Source organism: Amblyomma maculatum, chromosome 10 (genome assembly GCF_055883805.1).
Source record: "Amblyomma maculatum isolate TAMU_Amacu chromosome 10, ASM5588380v1, whole genome shotgun sequence".
Taxonomy (NCBI): domain Eukaryota; kingdom Metazoa; phylum Arthropoda; class Arachnida; order Ixodida; family Ixodidae; genus Amblyomma; species Amblyomma maculatum.
Window position 1 is genome coordinate 45,770,141 of NC_139353.1, and position 23,296 is coordinate 45,793,436.

Below are 23,296 nucleotides of genomic sequence, written 5' to 3' on the forward strand. Positions count from 1 at the left end.
ATGACGTATCAGCTTATTTCATATTTCTGTGACAGACTGAAAGAAAGAATACTTGAAAGTGTTACTGCGTATGATAAATGGCCTGATTTCTTGTCGTCATTTGTAATTTCTCATTACGGCCCTTCTCTCGAGTAACATCACGCTTAACAATAAGAAAATCAATAAAGGTTGAGCTTTTATGACCTGCTTTCCTAATAGCATCGTAAATCTAAACACCCAGCTAAATCATGCAATGTCCTTCTTTGACTCAATAAAATCGGTTTGACCATGTTGTATTAAAAGCCCGCTTAACCTTTTTGTGTGAGCGTGATGTACACCTACTATAATTGGTTTGTAGCACCCCTCGATATATTTCGCATGGGATCTAAGTTAAGGCTAATGTTATTATTGTGGTCAATCGCAGTATTTTACGCTTTCGTAATTTAAGGGCAGAACAACAATATATCGGAGTGCATTAACCTTAATCGTGTAAGAGAACTCTCGGGTGAAGCTACGGCTGAAGCCAATTCCCTTCGTCTTGTTCCTGTAAAGCGTGCTCTGTGTCACGCTTATCAACAGGCGGGAAAGCAAACTTCGAAGTCAAAAAATGATCGGGGGCATTATAGCCTCGCTTTTAAGGGCATGGGACAATACCGTAGGCGACAACCCGATATAGAAAGTCCACCTTAAGGAAGCGGGCCTTAACACCTGAGCAAAAGAACATTTAGCGTTATCGCGTCAAAAAAAAAATAATAAAAAGATTCGTTGGATACACTTAAACCTGTCATAGGTGCGGTAAGGCGAAATAATTTTCTGTGACTGCACTGATTTGCTGCTTTTTCACTATTTTGTTTCTTTTTAGTATTATTCTTTTTACTTTTATCTCTATTGTTTCTTTTTCTCTTTCTTGTTTCTTTTTTTTAATTTGTTGATTCCCACGCTTTTTGCACAATTTTGATGCATTTTGAACAATTTAGACGTCCGTGACTTTTTTGACGTCTGCACACTAAATTGATGTCCTTGATTATTTTGACATCTAATTAACTTGTTTATTCTAATTAATTAACTAATATTCCATGTCAACAAAATTTTCTACAGAAACACCCCTTTTCACCCTCTATCTTATACACCATTCATTTACTCATCATTCAATTCATTTCTCGACAATCATGGTGTGACACCCTCCGGGAACGCAGAATTCGTGTCCGCACTCATGAGCCTGTAAAAACGTTAGCCTTAAAACTTGAAAGTTGCTTTGATTCCGCATAAGAGGAAAAAGCGCAGTGACTTTTAATTATTATTTTTTTTGTCCATTGCACGCCGCTACAGCACTCATAGACATGTCACTATGTCCCACACGCTTCTAGATTCTCCACATGGAGCATGGAGCCTTTGTGATCCTGTGTGTAGCAAGCTCGTTCGGCATGCTCTGGCTTTGATCCCTAACGCCGAAAATTGCACCGCTTTATGATATTTTTTGACATACTCGATGCCTCGGGGCTAGCTACAAATGCTAGGAGCTTTTAGGTCATAGGACCAGTCCTGAGGTTACGGCAGGAGCAGCAGAGACGCGTAGTAACCAGCCCCATTTTGCCGCCCTTCCCCGTTCAGTCAAGCAATGATAGGTAGCAACATTAAATTACGTAACCCGTTTGCAGTAAATATCGCGCCAAAGTTTGACTTCAATTGGACTCTCCTCCTACTCGTTGACTTCATTTTCAGAATATCGAAACATCTCAGACCGACACCTGGTACAGGAAGGCGCACGTCGTCCATAACGCTTCTGCATTAAAATAACAAGGCGTATTTAAATCAGTAGTACTGTTGCATGGAAACCATACAGTTACATATTTAGTCATTAAAATAACTTGGTTATGTCGCTATTGGCCTTGAAGGCTTCTTTACGTTCCTAGAAATCGCTTCACACTACCCGCTTTAAACAAAGAAGCTAGTGTTATTATGTGTCTGTTCATATTTTGTGCTTGCGTACATGTGTGCGTGAGAGAGAGAGAGAGAGAGAGAGAGAATGTGTAAAACTTCATTACACAATTAAATAACAAACCTTAGAATCTTCAATTATGAGTTTAATGTTTTATTCTACACATTTGAGACAAGCTGCGTCACTGTGCTGAGCTCCGGAATGATTTGCACCACCTGGGGTTTTTAACGTGCAGTGATATCGCACAACAGACAAGCCCCTTTCGCGTCTCACCGCCACCAAAACCCTACCACCACGCAAGGTGCGTACGCGTGTATGAAAAAATAGGAGAATCCCCCTCGCGTGTCTAAAATTGAATTATCAATTTCCTTCGTACATAAAGAGCAGTTTTATTCCTATTTTAAAACCATTCCTATTTTAATTATTATTCTATTCCCATTTTAAAAGAACTCAACAGTTTAATTTGTGCCCATGCATGTTCGAAGGCGGGCGATAGCAGCTTATTTGATGACGTTTTTATTTAAAAATTCTTTTCAGATAGGGTTCTATAGTTATCTTTAAAATGTTTTTCCGCTTCATGTTCGAAGGAATCTTCTGGAGCAACAGGAGCGGCCTAAATAAGAAACTCTGCATAGAAACAGCTCCCCACTCCCCTCCCATCCCCTCCCCACTCTCCTGCCACCCCTATGCGTCGAAGAATTTTTCGAGATATTGCTCAACTTTAATGTTTGTACAGATTGTCTTTTTTACGCTTTTGTGGAACAGCCGTAGCCACAAGAAAGGTTTTACGCGTGACCGCGCATGCTTAGGCCCCGACATGACGCAAAATTAAACTTCAAGTTGAGCTCCCTTTGCTAGGCGTCTCTCCGGGTTATTTATGGCAGCCATAAAAAATGAGTCTCAAAGTTTTCTTTTTACAAGGCGCTAACTTGTAAGCTGCGATGCCAGATCTAGGTTTGCCGCGCTTCGCTTCGCGCCACTTACGTTTATTTGCATAAATTATTTTTGATAGCGTGCTTGCTCCAACTACTCCATCCTATCAGCGTTGAAAAACGAAATGCTAGGCTCTGAGGCAAAAAACAACGTTATTAAAAAAATGCTAGGAGTGTCTCTCAAATCACTGCCGCGTTGCAAATATGCTTTCAAGAATCTTCAGTGTTTTCTCATTGACGCATGCTGCGGTTTGCATCTCTGTAGGAACGCAAATAAAGTAAAGCCCACCAGGATTCCGAGAACATATGTTCGTAAGCTTTAGACCAGGCTTAAATCGCAATAAAGTCCATGCCCGTTCACAACCGGTTACAGCTCATAAAAAAAAAAAATTGTATTCCGCTATTGCGAAACAGGTTCTTGCGCATAGCGGGGCTGGTCCTCCAAGCGGCGACTGCAGTGGATTGAGAGTGTTGGCAAGTTGATCGCGTCGAGCAGCGCTTAGAATGACTGCGAGCAGCCAACCCAACTCGAGATACCCGAGCCTCTTAAATCGCCTCATTTTTCATCATTTCCACTAAGCTGGGCCTCTAACAGAACTTGCTGCTGTAGATTTCAACCATACGACACGCTGTTGCGCCTTTCGTGCACGCGTGCCCGTGCCTATTTTTTTATAGCGCTCTGTGATTAATGGGGCTTGAAATATATGCCAGCTATATTTACACCGCTTTTTGGTAGCACAGAACTGAGCACGAACAGGAACCATGAGGCATCTTTGATGAATTCTTTAAACCACGCATACCACTTTGTAGCATGTCTTACCTTCAGTGCGCCTTAAAAGTTAATTTCTGAAGATGCCAGCCATGTGCAGCAGTGATTTTTATTTTATCCTTTTTTTGCAATTCGGTTCACCTATAACGTGAGGATGGCATTAGGTTTAGCGTACTGTTTCGCCACGCATCTTCTTTTTAAGATAAAAAAGCCAGAGAGCAAAGGAATTTCAGCTGTCACGTTTATTATCTTTATAATTATTTGTTAATGTCAAACCTATTTTAGCTTTTCACAACTTTCTTTTAGCAGATAGCCTCATCATTAGATGTCATTTTATATTTGAAACAGAGTGCTATGCAAGGGGTAGCGCTATGAAATGTACGGAAGTAGTCCACATAAAATATAGAGAGCCGGGTGTAGTTCCATCTGGTTTGGTTTTGGAGTTTAACATCCCAAAGCGACTTAGGCTATCAGAGACGCCGCTGTGGAGGGCTTCGAAAATATCGACCACCTAGAGTTTTCTTAATGGGCTCTGACATCGCACAGCACACGGGCGCCTAGCTTTCAGCCTCCACCGAAAAGCGGCCGCCGGGGTCGGCATTCGATCTCGATTTCTTGGGCACAGTAGACAAGCGTCCTAACTGTTGCTCCACCCCGGCGGAGCCCATCTTTATTCTGTGTTCGATTGTTCTAACGCACGATTTTAGGAAAAACAGGAGAGCAATTAGCATGCCTTGGTTCACACACATCTCGAGGCACATTTTTTTTGCACTTGTACAGTTTTTGTAGTAATTTTATTAAAAATTTTTATTCTGTTGGTTAAAGCGTGAATGCAGCATTGTGCAGCAATTAACTGCAGGTATTAGATTTTTCATCTCGTGTTCGTCTATATTAGCGGCCTGAAATGCGATATTTATGTTCAAGCATCGGATTTACCCTTTCAGTGTGCCTTTGCGCTATTTTACCAGTCATATATGTAACGTCTTTTCTGTAGTGTAAACTACGGACCTTCGAAATAATGCCCGAAAGAGAATTAATTGAGGTCGCTACACAAGAAGCAAATCTAGTTTGATCGCGGGAGCGGAGATAGCGAGAACTTGACAAAACTAAAAAGAAGAAATGCAGAAAGAGCACTTGAAAAATTTTGGGCATTTCTTCGGCGATAACAGTGCTTCTTGACAAGTTCATTACGTATGTTTCACGTAAAGAGGTTTGATTGAAAGCATTTAATGTTTAGCGCTTACCGCCGTATTCTGCTCGCTTAGGTCATAGTACCTAGAGTATACACGATACTCAGGTCTTCGTGTACATTTTGTTTTACGTGCGGTGAACAAGTGTCCCAAGAGAACCAATGATTTAGAAATTGATCTGTCAGGTACAATTGGTTTGGTTAGGTTCGGCTTATAGGGCTTAATCATTCTAAGCCATTTCAGTTCTAAGCGACGCCCTACTAGATGACTCCAGAAAGTTGGACCATCTGATTTGTTAACGTGTGCTGATATGACACAGCCTTACTGAAAAACCAGAAGTTCTACGGGGCAATAACCTCCCATAATCTCATTCAATCATGTATAATCTCATACGATGCACATCACTATCATAAAATATATCGAATAATTATGATAATGACAAGAAACTATGATATCTTATGCAATTATATGCGACTTGTATGTGATTTCTTACGTGAATTGAGTGATATTATGTGAGAAAATGTGCGGTTATTGCCTCATACAATTTTTTCAGTAGGGAGTATATAGGCGCCTTGATTTACACCACAGTAAAAATGCTAGCGTCATGGCCGGGAGCGTTCACTCCTCACACGCTGCAACACCTCATTTCATTGGGTTGGGTTCTTCGAGGGATGCATGAAAAGCGCGGAACTTCACAGCCTAAGTATAACCACTGCGGCACCCAGGTACAAGTGCAATACGGCATGTGCAGCTCCAAGTTTTCACTTTTCTACCAAATGTTTTCTATACGGCACCACGCGAGGATAATTAATATTTAGACGAGAAACAGTCTTTTGATGTGCAGAGAGTTTGATAGGGAGGGGGGAGGTGATAAATGTGGTGTTAATCGATTTGAAAAGCCATGCTAGAAAATGGCACTGGGAAAAAGCTTGATTACCTTCGTTATTTTTCCCAGGACGCCAAAAAGTGATTCTCTGCGCTTTGGATGACAAAAGTGGGCAGCATAATATCAATGTGTAGACCGGATTGATGATTATAGTGTTTCGCGATGTGATAAAGTGCCTGAAACCAAGCTCAAGCAAGCGAAGGCGGAGAAGAATTCCTCCTGCTTTCTTTTTACTCGCTTGTTTGTATTGTATATCTGTATGTGACCTAATAACACAGTCAGCAAGCCTACGGATCGACCCTTATCGTCTGCGTTGGTTGAATTTTGTGAATTACGAATCTTAACTTGCTCTCTTCTCTCGGCTTCACTTCTTCCCAGTCGGGTCGGTTAATAATGAGGACACTAAACTGCTATCAATCACACAGCGTCAAGTGCTCACCTAATAATAACAGTAATGATTGTTTTTACCTTGATTTTAGCACCTTACGTTACTTTATATGCCCGGAAAACCGCAGTAGCACTCCGGAGATTTCTCGACAACTTTGAGAAAACGGTAAGTGAACACAAATCACACATTTTCAGATTGCGTATGTTTCGATCAAAGGGGCGTGCTGGCCAAGTTACTCTAAATGAAACTCCGGCTGCAGGGCATGGTGGAAGACTGCACACTACTCGCTCTATATGTGGACTATTTGGCCAGCCATGCATTCTCATCAAATTATGCACTCGACTTCCATCCCTTCTCTTTCTTTCTTTCTTTCTTTCTTTCTTTCTTTCTTTCTTTCTTTCTTTCTTTCTTTCTTTCTTTCTTTCTTTCTTTCTTTCTTTCTTTCTTTCTTTCTTTCTTTCTTTCTTTCTTTCTTTCTTTCTTTCTTTGTGGGCTTGTATTTCTTTAGCCTCAGAGTCTTAACCCTTCGTGCGGAGTGCCTCAGAGTCTTAATCCCACGTTTGGAGTTTGCTTGTTTCCGGCGAATACAGCGTGATTCTCCCAAACAACTGTGTCGCTGGCCTTGGCATAGTTTCGTTAGTGGCCGCTCTTTATAACAGCACTAACGGCAGCAGAGAGTTAAAACGCAGGATGTTCAAGCTTCGCTGCCCAGGCAGCTAGCTATTCAGATCGTATTGCTTGCTAGCACGTGTCTCTCCCTATCCTCTATCTGCGCAGTGGTTGGCTACGTGTCCCTGCCGTCATCTTCTGCCGTGGTTGCCAGCCTCCTGCTCCTCTGCTTCTGCTTGCAAATTGCCAAAGCGGAAAGGAAAGAAATCGATACAAAGAACACCGATGGATGAAAAAGAGTTCTCGATACAAGCGTTGCATTCTTCATTTGCTCTTGACTGCTTTCCGTCCCTGACCTATGTTTTGCAGCAGTGCACGTTTAAACAATTTGCATTTCGGCATCTGAGCCTATCCTGAGGCCACCGTCATCACTGCTGCCGCTTCCGTTTCCGCTCGAACGCTCGTGGCTTCCACTGTTCGCATTTCCGTGCTCCCCTTTCAGTAGCGAACCGCGTGTCGCCACGGTCACCGGCGTCTTTCTTCTGGCCCGCTTCCTGCCGCTAATCCTCCCGCTTTCTCCTTCCCTATTTCGTAGTGCGTGCTCTCGGGAGATCTGACCGCGTTTCCGGAACTAACGGCAGAAGATCTTCCGGCTGGCTAGAGCACGGAAAGGGGCCCGCCATTAGGTGCTGCGCTGTATAAGTTTGCACGTGCCGTCCGTATCGCGCTTCTAGGACAACTTTTCCGCGCGTGTACAACTGTTATCTAAAACAGGGACGATTCTCGGCGAAGGAAAACGCAGCAAGGCTTGTGGCGGCGACTTCTAGAAGGCGTCGGCGGTACGCCCTCAAGCGCCGAATATCTTGGAAAGGTATGCGCTCCCGTGTTTTGTTGCCTGAACGCTGCCCGTAAAGGGTATGGAAGGTATGGAAGGTTTCTGAGTGATAATCAAAGTGTATAGGTCATGAAGGTACCTGGTTTATTTACGTGCACCGCAAAAGGCAACGTTTTTACAGCCTTTATCAACAGTTTGCAGCCCAGGGGGTCTACTCCTCAGCGATACTAGGTGGCTCGTAATGCATTCCCAGGTTTCCATACTTGCTGAATGCAAGAAGATGTTTCGTCCTACCCTCTCGAATGACTAGGACTTCCACGATTATTACAGAAGTCGTATTATATGGCTTAAAAGCAAACCCTCTGGGCAGTAATTTTTTTATAAAGGTTGTACGTGCTGCTGAAAAAATATGCGGTAGAAAAGCTGTCTAGTTCCCGTGAATACATCTAAGGCGGTCATCAGCGCTTTTTTCCGAATAAAACCAAGATAGAAAGAAAGAGGCTGGAGGCAAGCTTTCATGAAATGCTCAGAAGTGGTAGTCTATGAAATCATCCTCTCATGCAGTAGCTTCTGCATAGGACACATAGGTGTCTCAGTGAGTGAATCAGAGGACGTGAAAGAATCTTTCTGAAAAATTAAGAAGGCCCTAATTTACCGAAGCATATCAGAACTTCCCTTTCTTGCTCTTACGAACCATGTATTGCTGGCATGCGGATTCTGGAGAAAGTGCGATTACGAAAGCCAGACGGATGATTGAAGCGTTGTACGCCAAGAAGGAAAGTAGCTCGTTTGTTACTGAAGCTTCCTTTGTGTAACGTCAACGCTTTTTTGAGCTCTCCTTATCATGGCCCAGTTGATACAGGAATGCGTCCTTTTGTGCATGCAACGACTGAGGATGGATATGTAAGTGGTGTGTGCGTGTGTGTGTGTGTGTGTGTGAAATAAATCATTTTTATTTATTTATTTTATTTACAAATAATCCAGCCTTGGTGATTCTATTGCAGGAATGGACAGGGAGATAAAATGTATCCGGAAAATAGAAACATGTACAGATCAAAGAAAATCAAAATGGCACTAGGAAGCAATGGTCGTCGGAAACTCTTCCATGGGTCGCGAGCAAACGTTTCCAGGCAGCAGAGTTCAGAGGACAGAGGAAAGAAGTTATGTTTGAAAGTTTCAAAGTGGGAGATGTAAGGGGCAATGTTCAGTCTATGGTAACGTCTAGTTATAGAAGACTTGGTGAAATTCAAATAGTTCTTCAGTGAGGGAAGGTGTGGGGAATTGACCAGTGTGAGCAAAAACTTCAAATATAGTGATCGTTGGCGAGATGATAGGGCTTAGAAACCTAAATTTGCATAATGAGAGTTGGGGTTGGTGATATGCTCTGTTTCCCATTTTTTGGTACTGTGTTGTGTGCGTGTGTTTATGTGCGTGCCTGTGTGTGTGTGTGTGTGTGTGTGTGTGTGTGTGTGTGTGTGTGTGTGTGTGTGTGTGTGTGTGTGTGTGTGTGTGTGTGTGTGTGTGTGTGTGTGTGTGTGTGTGTGTGTGTGTGTGTGTGTGTGTGTGTGTGTGTGTGTGTGTGTGTGTGTGTGTGTGTGTGTGTGTGTGTGTGTGTGTGTGTGTGTGTGTGTGTGTGTGTGTGTGTGTGTGTGTGTGTGTGTGTGTGTGTGTGTGTGTGTGTGTGTGTGTGTGTGTGTGTGTGTGTGTGTGTGTGTGTGTGTGTGTGTGTGTGTGTGTGTGTGTGTGTGTGTGTGTGTGTGTGTGTGTGTGTGTGTGTGTGTGTGTGTGTGTGTGTGTGTGTGTGTGTGTGTGTGTGTGTGTGTGTGTGTGTGTGTGTGTGTGTGTGTGTGTGTGTGTGTGTGTGTGTGTGTGTGTGTGTGTGTGTGTGTGTGTGTGTGTGTGTGTGTGTGTGTGTGTGTGTGTGTGTGTGTGTGTGTGTGTGTGTGTGTGTGTGTGTGTGTGTGTGTGTGTGTGTGTGTGTGTGTGTGTGTGTGTGTGTGTGTGTGTTCTGTGCCTTTAAATTTATATAATATAAATATTTTGCAGTAAGTTTAACGCTGCATTACAACGTTTAGAAGAGCAATAGTACATTTTCTGGCATAGGATGCTAGCGTAACATTTCTGACATGAATTATGAACGGGTTCCTTGCAGGATCAGCTTGCGTGTCATTTCTATAGTACACACTCTCGACCACCACTATCACACTGCTTTAAGGGTTTGGGCAGAATCATAGGCCATGATGCAAATGCTGGTCATTGCTTGTTCAGATTAGGGGTAGCTCGAATTGGCAGATTACGACAATGTTTACAAAGCCAGACTTTAAAGCAGCCAAAGGAATCTTTATCTTCACCGCCATGCACCTCTTCGCCAGCCGCCGCCGCATCCATGCAGGGACTTAAGTGAGAGCTGCTCGCCACGCACTAGCAGCAGTACAGGCATTAATATATGCTGTACCAGCATAGAAATGTATCCTCCAAAACACGATCGCGCGTTTTGCATGCATGGCAGTGATTTGTAGGATATATGGCGGTATGAAAAAGTTGTGGCCTCACATGGGGACGAGCTCTAATGTTTCGTTGTCTCCGCAGCGGTTGAGTTAGAGTCTGAGATTCTAAAAGGGGCGAAGTTTGCAACATCCTCAAAGTATGGATTTTAACCTTTAACTTGCAAAAGCTAGCAGCATGACATGCATACACTGAACTTGACATTATCCGTTGATCTAAAGGGACGACCACCGTACTTTCTATGTAAACCACCTTCAAACTTGGACTTACATTTAGAGGCTTTAAGAAACAAGAGTCTTCTAAACTTCCCACCCTATTACTGGGAGTGGAGGAGATAAAGGCACGTGATGCGTGCCACATAAAACGTGCGACAGCTTTCAAGCACAAGCTCGGTTTGGCGGCGAATCACATGACTATTGGCGCAGTCGCAACCAAAATCTCTCATTTGCCCAGAATTTAGTACACGTTTTACACTTAGTCTAAAGCTCCTATTTAAGATTTTTTTCAAAGTTGTCAGGCGAAACTTTCTTTTGTTTCAGAGACGCCCCTAGAACCTGGTCGCCGAATAGTTTAGGGCAGTTCGTCCTAGAGAATACGTGAAATCTGAAGCCTATATCGCGTCGCCATCATCAACAATGCGTGCTAGCGCAGAAATATATTGTTCCGAAGTGCCGCTCCAGCTTTCACGACTCGGGCGTGTGTCGTTCACAAGAGCGAGGGAAACACGAATAACTGATTTTCTTTGCTGTGTTATTATGACTAACGCAATGTGAGTCTGGCTTGCCCGTCAATCAAACATGAAGTAGCGCCCATTTCGTGCGTGCAGGTTGGCGGCCTAAAGACTATTCGAGACTGGAAATGTAATTGACGGTGTGGAATTCAGATAAGGAATATTTCTGCTTGAAGCAACCCTAGACTGCTGTTAGGAACAAAAAACCGCACTGGTTATGGAGCGACGAATGTAAACAAAATATTACAGACCAATAGATTACAAAATTGAAACTGCATGACGGCCTACGCGTGTAATCAAAAGCCTCTCTTTCGTGTTGCTCTTAATAGTACACGTAAGGTTAAGGTACATATGGTTTAACCTGCTGTTTTGGTGAACGGAAGTGCATTTCATCGAACATCCACCGGGATCGGGAGCCGAACGCTCTGACCGGTCAGAATATAAGCCTCGGTTCAATACAACAAAAAGTAAAAATCAACCCAGAACAGCAAACAGTAGATAAAAAATGGGCTCTGTAGCAGAATGGCGAAACAAGTGGAGCGTGTAAAAAGGTTGATGTAAAAGATAGAAACTCCGGCATGTCTGACGCTCCTCTCTCAGCGCCCTTCTTAAAGTTTAAAAATGCAGTGTTTTCTCCAGTATGCTTATCAGATTTACCCGTAAACAAAGTCTCTTTCGGCCTTGGCTCGGTTGGAGGCGAGCTGTGTAGCGCGACTCTGCAATCCTTGGGAGCTTTCCAAGGCAGCGATCGCCCACCAGTATTCCAGCCAAATTCTCGCTTCGCCGATCGATGTCTCCTCTATCACGGATAATGTCGTGCAAGCGATCTAAAGAAAAAGGAGACTGACCTTGAAAAAACGAGGGAAGAGAGGCGGTTGAAGTTTTCGAACCAGACGGCGAGCGAAGCAGAGCCGAGCAAAACTGAGGCGAAATTGCAGAAGCGTGTCTTCAACGCTCTCATTCTTATCATGCTCCTCTTCCTACCGCCTCCATTCTGAGCCATGTCGTCGCTCTCTAACTGCGAAGGTTAATTAATAGCTTCGAGCGTCTCTTCTCCATTCTCCTCTTGATAAATTTGATAGTCCGCAAACTGTGGCGGTCTCTGCTGTGCGCTCTCACATCACGATCGCTCACCAAGCGTTCATCTTCGACGGAGGACGATGTTCCTTCCATAGCGATTTTTAAAGGGGCCGTAATTTTTGAACACGTTGTTTACGTGCCGTTCTGTGAGACCTGATCATTGTCCAAGTCAACTTCTCCTTCTTCTTACCGCCTTTTATCTTCCGGAGTTTCTGAACCTCGCAGTTGTTCCTCGCCGCCTGGTTTCAGTGGTCAGATCTCTTGCCTGGAATTCATAACATCCCTTTGCCGAAGAGGCTAACATAGTAAGTGATTATAACGACGCAAACGGACTTGGCTATTCAACTGCGACATGTTGCCCATAGCAATCTTTTGCCTCGCCAGATTTGTCAGGACTTACTTTGTGATAGTCTTGGGCCTGTCTATGGTGTCCTTGCTAAATCCGAAAGGTACAGTTGACTAAGTAAACACCAAATTAGTCACCAAGCGTTACACAGGAAGCATTCCAGATAAGAACGGCTGATACAGAACCCTAAGTTCCCAAAGCACCACTTAAGCAGGGCTTCTCTACTTGTGAGAAGGTTAACTAGCCTGAGCGTACTCCGAATGATCGCAAGGAAAAAAAGAACACCGATGCGCGTAACTATCTGCGGGGGGAATGACATGAGTGCTGGTGGTATACATTATTCTTCCAGCCTAACAGCACCAAGGTCCATTCAGGTCTTTATTTTTCATCTTTTTGGGGGCCTACGAAATGCTTCTTCGGAAATGCACATATTTTGCGCATAATTCTAGTAGTTCCGCTTCATGTTCGCATACACAGAGTGTATGTCAACTTCACCCTATATCACAATTCATTTTCTTCTGTAGGGGGGCGTTGGCATCAACTCTGCTTTATATTAGAGTCATCGAGGCAACTCTTAAATATTTTAGAAGCGAAGTCTTGCGAGTCAATATGCATGAAGTCATCCTGTTTTGCTGAAAACTAAATGAAAGCGTGAACACGTTCAGTACAGCGAACCAAAAAAAAAAAAAAAAAACTTTCACCTTTTTCGTCCTTCTCGCTAGCTTCCTTTATCCCCTTCGCTGCTTATCGCCTTCCACTCCCTTTATCACCTTCCAATTGAGCACTGCCTATCCTGACTTCCTGTTTTTCTGTTCTGCTCTCTTTGCTCCGACCATGTCCTCTCCATTCATCCTACCCCCCAACCATACTTTCATACTAATATGACTTCTCCGCCGGGTGTAACATCATATTTCTCAGCCCCACTATACCGCACCCTGTACCAGCCATTGTAACACTCCCTCGTTCCTTGTTCCGCACTCGGTTCGACGCGGGACATTACGGCGCAGTTAGGACGGCGTTCGCACGGACCACATATGCTAGGTGGTCTAAAAGTGAGTGTGCCTAACACAGTCTACACCAACTTCGTGACACGCTGAGAAACGAGGTTCTTGAAGTAGTGCTAGTGATAAATATTCCTTCCGCAATCCTCCGAGTTTCTTATCGCCTTCACTTGTATCTCTATCTCTCCCCTTATCCTCGTCGACGCGGTCATCAGAAGCTAGGTGGGCAGAACGGAGCGGTCTAAACTCGGAGGGAAAGCATGTCCCGAATTGGGGAAGCGGCAGGATGCGGGGGTCCCATGAACGCCACACCTGGAAAGAACTGCCGCCGCTAGCAGCCGCCGGCGTTTCTCCAAATTAATTGATCTTTGGCCAGATTGAGCTGCGTCTCTGTATGGAATGAACTTCCCCTTGAAGGGGAGCTGTGAAGCGGGAAAATGAGGAGAAAGGAAATGGGGAAAAGACAGGGAGAGAGAGGAGTGAATACAAAGCCTGCGGTCCCCCTGGTTGCTTCGACTTGATTGCCTCCTTCCTTCCCCTTTAGCCTCTGGTATTTTGGGCGAGCTGCCGGCGAATGGTGGACTGGAATTCCAACTCCCACTTTTCTTTTCCTCCTTTCTCTCTAGCTGCAAGCAGTTTCCGCCTGCGCAGTGCGTGTCTCTTTCCCTAACCGCCCTCCAATGTGCCGCGGCCACCTGAACGCCTACAATTAATTATCGACGCCCCAACTAACTAACTTCCTCAATTCACGTAGCGGACAGCGGTTACTCCGTACTGACTTCCCCCTTCCCTTGGCCGCTGCTTTTCTTCTTCCTGCACTTTACCACTAACGCTTTTTCTTTCTTTCTCTCTCTCTCTCTCTTTGTATCGCATCTTACCTGCCTTTGTATTCTCGACGAACCTGCCGCAATTACATTCCTCTACTCATGCCTCCTCCCCTTTCTGCATTATATCCGCAAATTTTCGTGTATGTTTCGTCACTTAGATTGATTTCTTAAGGCGAGTAACGGGAGCTACCGTAAAGTTTGAGTCTTCTTATGTTCTCTTCATTGCTTTTAGTTCTGTCTAATGCATAATCGTAGCAGGCTTCTGTCCGTAATCGCATTCAGAACTGTATTTGTTTTTATCCAACATTTCTATCGGCGCTACATCTTCTAAAATGTAAGTGGAGCTGATTGAGGGAGGTTCCCGTGCTTCTAAATTGCACGTATGCTTGCCTGTGCGTGTGTGTGTTTGAGAGAGAGAGAGAGAGAGAGAGAGAGAGAGAGAGAGAGAGAGAGAGAGAGAGAGAGAGAGAGAGAGAGAGAGAGAGAGAAAGAGAGCAAACTAAAGGGGAGCGATAATGCAGCTTTAGGTATGGCCACACGTAAAGCAGCAACAACTCTATAAACAGCGCCTTTTACCATATGGAGGGGTTATTCTTAACGACCAGAAACATCCACTTCTCTTTCTTTTTTGCCATCAAAATCTCCAGTTGGCTCCGTGTAATGAAACTCGAAATAAATATTTTGCTTGCTAGTATCTACACTGTAGTTTTTATAGTTTTTAGGCTTGTACAGAGTCGTTTAACTGTCTGTAAAAGGCTCGCGTAGTGCCCTTATGTGCGTTCTAAGCGCAGGGATACGCGAATAAGGTGCGCCCGATGTCCTGTATTACAGCGTCCTTCTCCAATTTAGCATTGCTGTAGGCATCTCCAGTACACCTTTCATGTGTCGGTTTTACTTTTGTGTACAAAGGTTGCCTGAGAGGAATTCAATGCAGTATCGAAACATTTCTCTGCTCTGTATTGCACCGGTTTTCATTCCATTAAAGTGGATTCGCTCTTTGTAAGTGGTGCGCTTATATTATATATATAAATATATATATATATATATATATATATATATATATATATATATATATATATATATATATATATATATATATATATATATATATATATATATATATATATATATATATATATATATATATATATAAACTACAGGTAGCGCATTTTAAGCATTGTTCACGGTAACCGATATCTTTTGGCCCTCTCTGACTGCGATCTTGTTTTTCGAATTTTGCAGGTTTTACAACTAAGAGAACTATGAAACTGCGGAAACTGAAAACTTAAAGAATGCAGGCGACGACAGCAAAATTATGTTTCCAAAAGGCACCTGCATATTTGCACCAAGAATACAGTACGATTGAGAAATGTTGAGAGTGTTTAGGAGGAGCTGAGAAAGCAAGCGAACAGCGGTAAACGTGGGGCATTCGGCTACTAATTCACCCTAGCATCAAGTAGTGTTTGCACTAACATATTGACTGAGAATTATTTTTGCGAGGAGGAATTTGACAGCGCAAAAGGTTAAACAGAACTGCAAGCAGGTAAATCGGCCGAGATCCGAAAGAAATCTGACAAATACGTGAGATGCAGCCGTTTTCATTGAACAGCCGGCAAACATCACTTGAGACCACACGTCTGATATGCAGAGGTGCCAGTCATTTCGTACCGTACTGCCCAAAGGGGCCTTGCAACTCGGAGAAACGCAAGAAAACCAAATGTAACTTCATGCCGCATAAAGATATAATAAAATTTGTTCAAACAAAACTGAGAGCAAGAAGGCAAAATTTTTGGGACAATGAAACAAACAAACTCCACCTTGTGAAACCAATCATCTGAGAATAGAAATCGTGCAGTCATCAGGAACGCGTCATCGATGTAGTATTACGTCGATGATTACGTATTATTACTTATTACGTAATATTACGTATTAAGTAGTACATATTACGTAATGCGGACGTAGTATTACCTCCCCATTGGGCACACACATCTGAAACAAAATTTCATTCTCAAGAAAAAAGATAGGCTAATATGTCCAGGCTGTGGACAAGTGACCACCATAAACCACCGCCTGTTCTCATGCAGGAAACCTTCAATACTAAGGAAAATATTTTAGGCAGTTTAAAATCGAAAGTATACCACTACGTCCGAGATATCTCGTAGAGCAGAACGCACTTGCCAATATGTGCAATGTTTTTAGCTTCTTAGAAGAAACAATACGTCTAGACAAGTTGTGATATCCCAACAATGTTTTAAACCTCCACCGCGAAAACACAATACACCTCGGGCTTGGTGCACGATAGCCCGAGGTGCCTATGCGCCATAAAACACAACACGCAAACACACAGGCAATCAAAGGAAGATGGTCTTCCTCACGTCGAGAGCACGCGCCTTTCTTCTCCTGTCCCTGCTCCCCATACAATCTTCAGATATGAATAATAGTGTTGACCCGAAAAATTAAGGCGGCCCTTAAGCTTCGCCTTCTTGGGATGACGCTGAAGTATCTTTGATAATTACACGCATGGTCATTAGTATGCAGTCATTATATATCGTTTTACACGAAAGGCCAGACCACACGACGCATATATAAGCATCGCTGGTGTCCTTGGCATACACGTGTGATCAAGCTGGCTAACCTAAAGCGTCTTCGAAACACAGTGCAGCCTTACTTTTCGCTGACGCTCTTCGTGCCCTCGTACCCCACTGTATTTATAATTGTGAACAGGAAATAAATAAAACAAAGGGACTTGCGTGGTATATTTGGTAGCGTCTCTGGCTTGCTGGCAAGGGTTATGTGCTTGAATCCAGCGACACGTTGTAAGTTTCCTTTCGACGAAATTAATTTTTATAAACATAAATATTTCGTGGTGTGAGTGAATCTTTAATTTCGTATAGCACACCGGCCACGTTTAAACACTTCCATTCCACGCGCGAGGACACTTTAACTGGAGCTTTGTGGAGTGTTTTAATCTCCCGCACAAATCGGTGTCACTGTCCCGTAAGGACTCGGACTCTATGAAGCACTCAGGGGTTTTCACTCACGTACGACGACTTTCGTTCTGCGCTCCTGGAAGGTGCGAAATTGGGCGCCTTGCACTCGGCCCCGCGAACAGAAGCGAGAGGAGTAGGGGAGGGGGGTGTCGGTATGGAGCCCGAGGTAAACAGGCTCAAAAACCCTGTCCTACCTCGCTGGGACAAAGCCATCGTAACAGAGAAAAAAAACAAGCGGCTCTAAAAAAGCTTTCTCGACGACCCAGCAGGAAACGATGAATTCGACGACGAACTCGGAAACAGTCCACCTGACAGTTTCATCGCTGCCTCCGTAGTGAATCACCCGGAAAGGAAGGAATATGAGGATGCTGTCGCCTCCATGGCCGCGAATGGCCGACACACGGTTGCTTTATGTTGCACATTGGGCATTTCAACCACGCGAACAAGAAAAAAAGAGACTGGAAGAGAGATTGCTTCTTGATGCATTGGGGAAGGGGCAAAAAAAAAAAAAGAGAAAAAATAAGGAGTTGGGGGTAGAGGTTTGAGACTGAGAAGTGGAGCCTACAAAATGAAAATTGTCTTGGGAAAGAGCCGTTCTGTGCGTAGTACGAAACATGCCAGCCGACGTATAGTTTCTTCCTGGCCAATTTGTTTTCAAATTGGGGAGGTGGGAGAGGACTCGTACAACGGATAAACGCATAACGAACGTTCACGCTCTGCTTGCGATTGAACGGGAATGGGTCGGGAAAAGAAGTGCACGGGGGAAATGGGGACATGGATTTGAAGGAAGACAAGAAGGAATGGTCGAGAAATGGCGAGATTGCGGCAGCACGTATTATGGCACTTATTCGTCTGATACTTCGTCAACATTAACCAAATACACTACATCAAATGTATTTAAGTCTTAAATACTTAAATACTTGCTTTACTGTCGGTTTAACACAGTTAGTTGCCACTTCCACTCATGTCAATGATAACTCTGCCAATATTTTTGACCTGGTTCTAACTATTCATCCTCGTAAATTTACCTCGATAACATGTATGCATGGCTTCAGCAATCATTTGGCAGTCCACTCTACATTTTATTGTAGCATGCTATGCCACAAACGTAATAGAAAGTCAATTACCCTTTATGATAACGGTGACTACGAAAGCATAAATCGCGGGCTAACAACCTTCTTCGATAACTTCACGTCAAGTTTTTCATTTCGCTCCGTCGAATCAAACTGGATCGTTTTCCCATTAGATCTGCAGCACCTCATGCGACTTCACATACCATCCATAACCATTACCGAGCGAGCTGGATCTCCCTGGTTTAATGTATCTTTAAAACGACTAAATAACGCGAAAAAGTGCTTACTTAGAACTGCTAAGCTTACAAACTCTCCTCCAGCATAGACTCAGTACTTCAACGCCGAAAGACACTACAACACACAAGCATCAAAAGCCAAACGTAACTTTTCTCCCAATACTTTACCATCCATGTTACAAACTAACCCCAAGTGGTTTTGGAAAGCCATTATGCCAGACGCACCTAATCACATTTCACTCTGTGATGACTTCGGAAACACTGTTATTGAATCTGATGTTGTGGATGTAATTAACTCTGAATTTTCTTCCGTCTTCGTCAATGAACCCACTGATAATCTTCCTGACATCCCATTTTTTGACCATCCGGCCATGGAAAACATTTCATTTGAACCCAATGGCATGGCTAAAATTATTGACTCATTAACCAATACTTTTTCCTCTGGTATTGATGGCATTCCTCCAAAACTACTCAAAAATACTAAAAATATTTGAAGCGCAGTTATGTCAATCATTTTCCAGCGATTGCTTACAACAGGATCATTGCCACGTGACTGGTGGATTGGTAAAGTCATACCTGTACTTAAAAGAGGTAACCGTTCATCCCCGTACAATTATCGCCCAATTTTACTCACATCTGTTTGCTGCAAAATTATGGAGCATGTTTTATACTGCCATGTTGCCACCTTTCAAACCTATGTGAATTTCTTCCGTCCTAACCAGCACGGTTTCTTTAAAGGTCACTCATGTGAAATTTAGTTCGCTCTCTTTCTACATAATTTACACTCATACTTAGACCGCAATATTCTATGTGCTGCTTTTGAAAATACATTCGATAAAGTTCCTCATGTCGCTTAATTCACGAACTATCCCCTATGAATCTCCTGCCTTGATCGTTGATTGATCTGTGCCTTCTTAACTGACCGTCATCAGTTCGTTCATGTAACTGTTACTCATCATCGATTCCACGCGTGAAGTCTGGCGTCCCCGAAAGCACAGTACTAGGCCGCCTTCTTTTTCTAATATATATTAATGATCTACCACTTAGCCTTCCTTCAAACTCCCGGATGATCGCTAATGATTGTGTCATATATCACCCTATAACAAATCCATTGGATATGATCGCTCTTCAGAATGATCTTGGTCAAGTGCTGCATTGGTGTGACAAGTGGCTCATGTCTCTTAATATTTACAAGACCTCGTTAAGTTCCTTTCACCATCGTCTTAAAATTTGTTCGCCTCTATACACTATTATTAACTCAGTTATTTCTTCAGTTGATAATTACAAATATTTAGGAGTTCATATTTCAAACGATCCAGCTTGGACTGCCCATATCACTCGCATAACAAACTCTGCAGTGTCCTTAGGTACCTTCGCCGAGATCTTGCATTATCACCCAGTTCTTTCAAATTATTGGCTTACAAGACACTCGTCAGACCTAAACTCGAATGCACTAACTCTGTTTGGCACCTTTATCAGATTAACTAATTAATACCACTGAGGCAGTACAGAATCGTGCCGCCTGGTTTATTTGACCAGATTACTCTTATCCAACCAGCATCTCAGGACTAGAATCACGACTCCAGTTACCCACGCTAGCGATCCATCGTAATGCAGCCCGTTTTATGCTTATTTCATAAATTATCTCACAATATATTCCAGAAGCCAATGGTATCATCCCACGCTCGCATCGCATTTCCCGCCATAACCCCTCGAACGCTGTATACCCTCAACGTGCCTATACAACCCCATTCCAGCAATCCTTCTTCCTAAACACCACCCGCGACTGGAATGACATCCCGTCTGAAGTGGCCGCCATCACCAACCATCAACTATTTAAGCCCGCCGTTTAGGAAGCTCATTCATCAATATAAATCATTATCCATCATTTCAAATTGTATTTTATTTCTTGCCGTATTATCCCCACCCCTCATTCAATGCCCGAACGAGACCTTAGAGGAATAAATAAATAAATAAATAAATAAATAAATAAATAAATAAATAAATAAATAAATAAATAAATAAATAAATAAATAAATAAATAAATAAATAAATAAATAAATAAATAAATAAATAAATAAATTAGTAAATAAATAAATAACAGATGCACGCCTTCCGTGCCAAAGACAGTTCCTGCAGACGTGCATCCGGAACCTGAAAAATAAAAAAAAGAGATTTATAACAATACGTGCATCAATAAGCCAACAAATGCACTTATTCAGCCACTGTGTGTTGCTCTTTCGTTTCAACGGCTTCTAAAACTAAAGCGAGGTCGTATGGTTGCAAGCCTTTGCTGCACGACTGTTTCTCAACTGGTCTGTATGTTTTAGGTTTATGAGCAAGCAACTGCTAAGCAAAAAAAAAAAAAAGAAGAAAATGTAAGCATATCCAGGGGCGACAGAAGAGGTGGAGGCGGGGCGGTGAGGCGGTGTTTCAGCGCAATGTCAAGTACCTTGACGCCCATGCCTGCCCATTTTCATTCCGGCAACCAGCTGCTGCCATGGCCCACTCTATTTTTACGATGCGAGCTGTCGCATGAGTTAGGGCCGCACGACAACTGTAACAGTGGCGCACACTGTTTCTTCGACAGAAAGGAGAAAGAAGCAATGAATAAAAAAAGAACAGAGCTAGATAAAGAAAAAGAGGAGTCGGACAACGGCGGGAGATGCGGCAGAAACATTTTCCGGGAGGCCGCGCTATGTTCTCCTGTTTGTGCATGTGTTTATACGTATAAATACAAACGTAGATATTTCTTCACCTAGTTCGCGCACGTCCGGCCTCTGCATGGAAACAAAGCGGCAGCCCATTGGCTCTTTGTTGGCTGCAGAAGTGAAATATTAAGAAGGAGGAATGTAAGAAGCAAAAAGCCAAAACCAAAGCCAACGCAATGCAGTGAAGGTGAAAAAGAACCCGACGTGCTGCTCGTACCTCCTGGCATATTTCAGCGAGGAGAACATAACGTAAAAACTGATGAAAAAGAGAGCTCCCCGTGATTGCCTATGCCGGACCTTAGGCTCCTCCTGGTGTGCTGGCTGTCGCCGCGTTGTCCGTTGAGTGCGGCTGTCTGTAGAAAAACAAATATAGGAGGAAGGGGTGTCTGTTGTAGAAGGAGTCGAAAAAGCGGCGCTGCTTTTTACCAAGAAGACGAAATCATTGTTTTCCATGCGTACTCCAAAGGCAAGCGTATGGAATTGGCGAACCTCAAACAACTAGGGTATGAAACAATATGACACACCGGGCAGAGAAAATATATGTTAGGCACGCCGAAACCTAGGCTGTATAATGAAAGAAAGAAAGAGAGAAAGAAAGAAAGGAAGGAAGAGAGAAAGAAAGAAGGAAATAAAGAAATAAAGATGATTCGGTCAGCAGCACCTATCGCTGGGCTGTCAACCCTCGAATATCATCGTCTCACAACACCGCTATGCCATGGCCGAATGCAGGCCTCCCTCCCCCCCTCCCCCTCTACTTCCCTTGTCTGATGCCCCCCCCTCCTGACTTCACGTAGTGGTGAAAATTTCTATCAGGCCGAAAGCTTTTGAGTTTTCAACCGTCCTTTCTCCCGGTTCTGCTCAGGAGGAAAAAGAGGATGGCCGCCGTAGTCATTGAAATGAAAACATTTTGGGAGAAGACGGCATGGCCTGGCTTGGATTGGCTCGCCATTTTTTTTTTTTACTTTAGTGTATCTGCTTCTTAGCGCGTGCTCATTTCGCGAATTTCTTGCTGTGATCGAAGCACTTCGCTCTCTGGCTATCAATGTCGTGTGCATTGCCTCCTTTAAACTCCTGTCTGGAGCGCCTCCTAGCGGGCTGCTCTTGTTCGGGCCGCATTTGTTCCTCTTCCAAGCCTCGTGTTGCGACTGTACTAATTTCACCCATCCCTCTCTTACAACTTTTATATCCACTCACCCCTTTACGCCAGTGCAGGGTAGCAAACCGGTTTATTTTACGGGTTAACCTCCCTGCCTTTTCTCCTCATCTCCTCCTCCTGCGACGAACCGCGCTCTGCTCGTGCATTTAGAGAAATACAGTAACACATTGTTCGCATTCAAAGTGTTCCTCTCTAAAATCAGTAAGAAGTGATATGTGTACGTTTTATTTTACGGAGACTTTTACAATGTGCTGTCCTTGACGTTGGGCAGGCTGCAAGATTATATTCATTTCATAATTGCAATCTCGGGTTCTGTTTAACATGATATAATCTTGGCTATAGGCGTAGCTCTTCTTGTCTGACCACTCACGTTCAGGTCTCCTCTATCTATCAGCGGCAGAGGAACAACACCCTTTTCACCTGCGAATATAGCCTAAATTGGGCGGCAGTGATTCTATGTACAAGCTAGCGTGGCTCTTCTCTTACTTGAGTATTCTTTTTTTTTTTTGTCTGCTCCTCGTGTCGTAACCACGAATAATGTAGAGGTATAAACTCGGGGTGCACGCATTATGGTCAGGGGAGATAACTGAATGTCACTTGGATTAACAATGTACTTTGCAGTGGATAAGCGCAGATAATGGGGCAGAAGTAGGGGCAAAATAAATACCAGCAAACGCCCACACGTCGGACGGCTGCGGCTTGCGTAAGACACCATTAGCCGAAAAGACAGCATTAGGCGACAATGAATACGACAGACATCACAAGCTCCCTGTCCTGTCCTCTTCCAGCCGGGTAAGCCCGGAAATAAAAACAATGGTGCTTGTAGCATAAGCAAACCTTGAAAACCTGCCAATTAACTTCCCGCTTTTCCAACTGTCCCCACAGGCTCTGTGGCATTTCGTGTCAATATTTTCAGCCGGCTTTTGTGATGCTCGGCAGATCCATTTTCCATTGACATGTTGATGCTTTCGGAAGAAAGTTGCTGAACGCGCAGCATGTGTATTTTACGTTATATTGCGAATCGTGTGAGGAGGGCAAGCCATTACTATAAATTAATTCATGGGCCATTTCATGTACTGATTAGTTATCTCTCGGTGTAAAATAAAAATCTTCT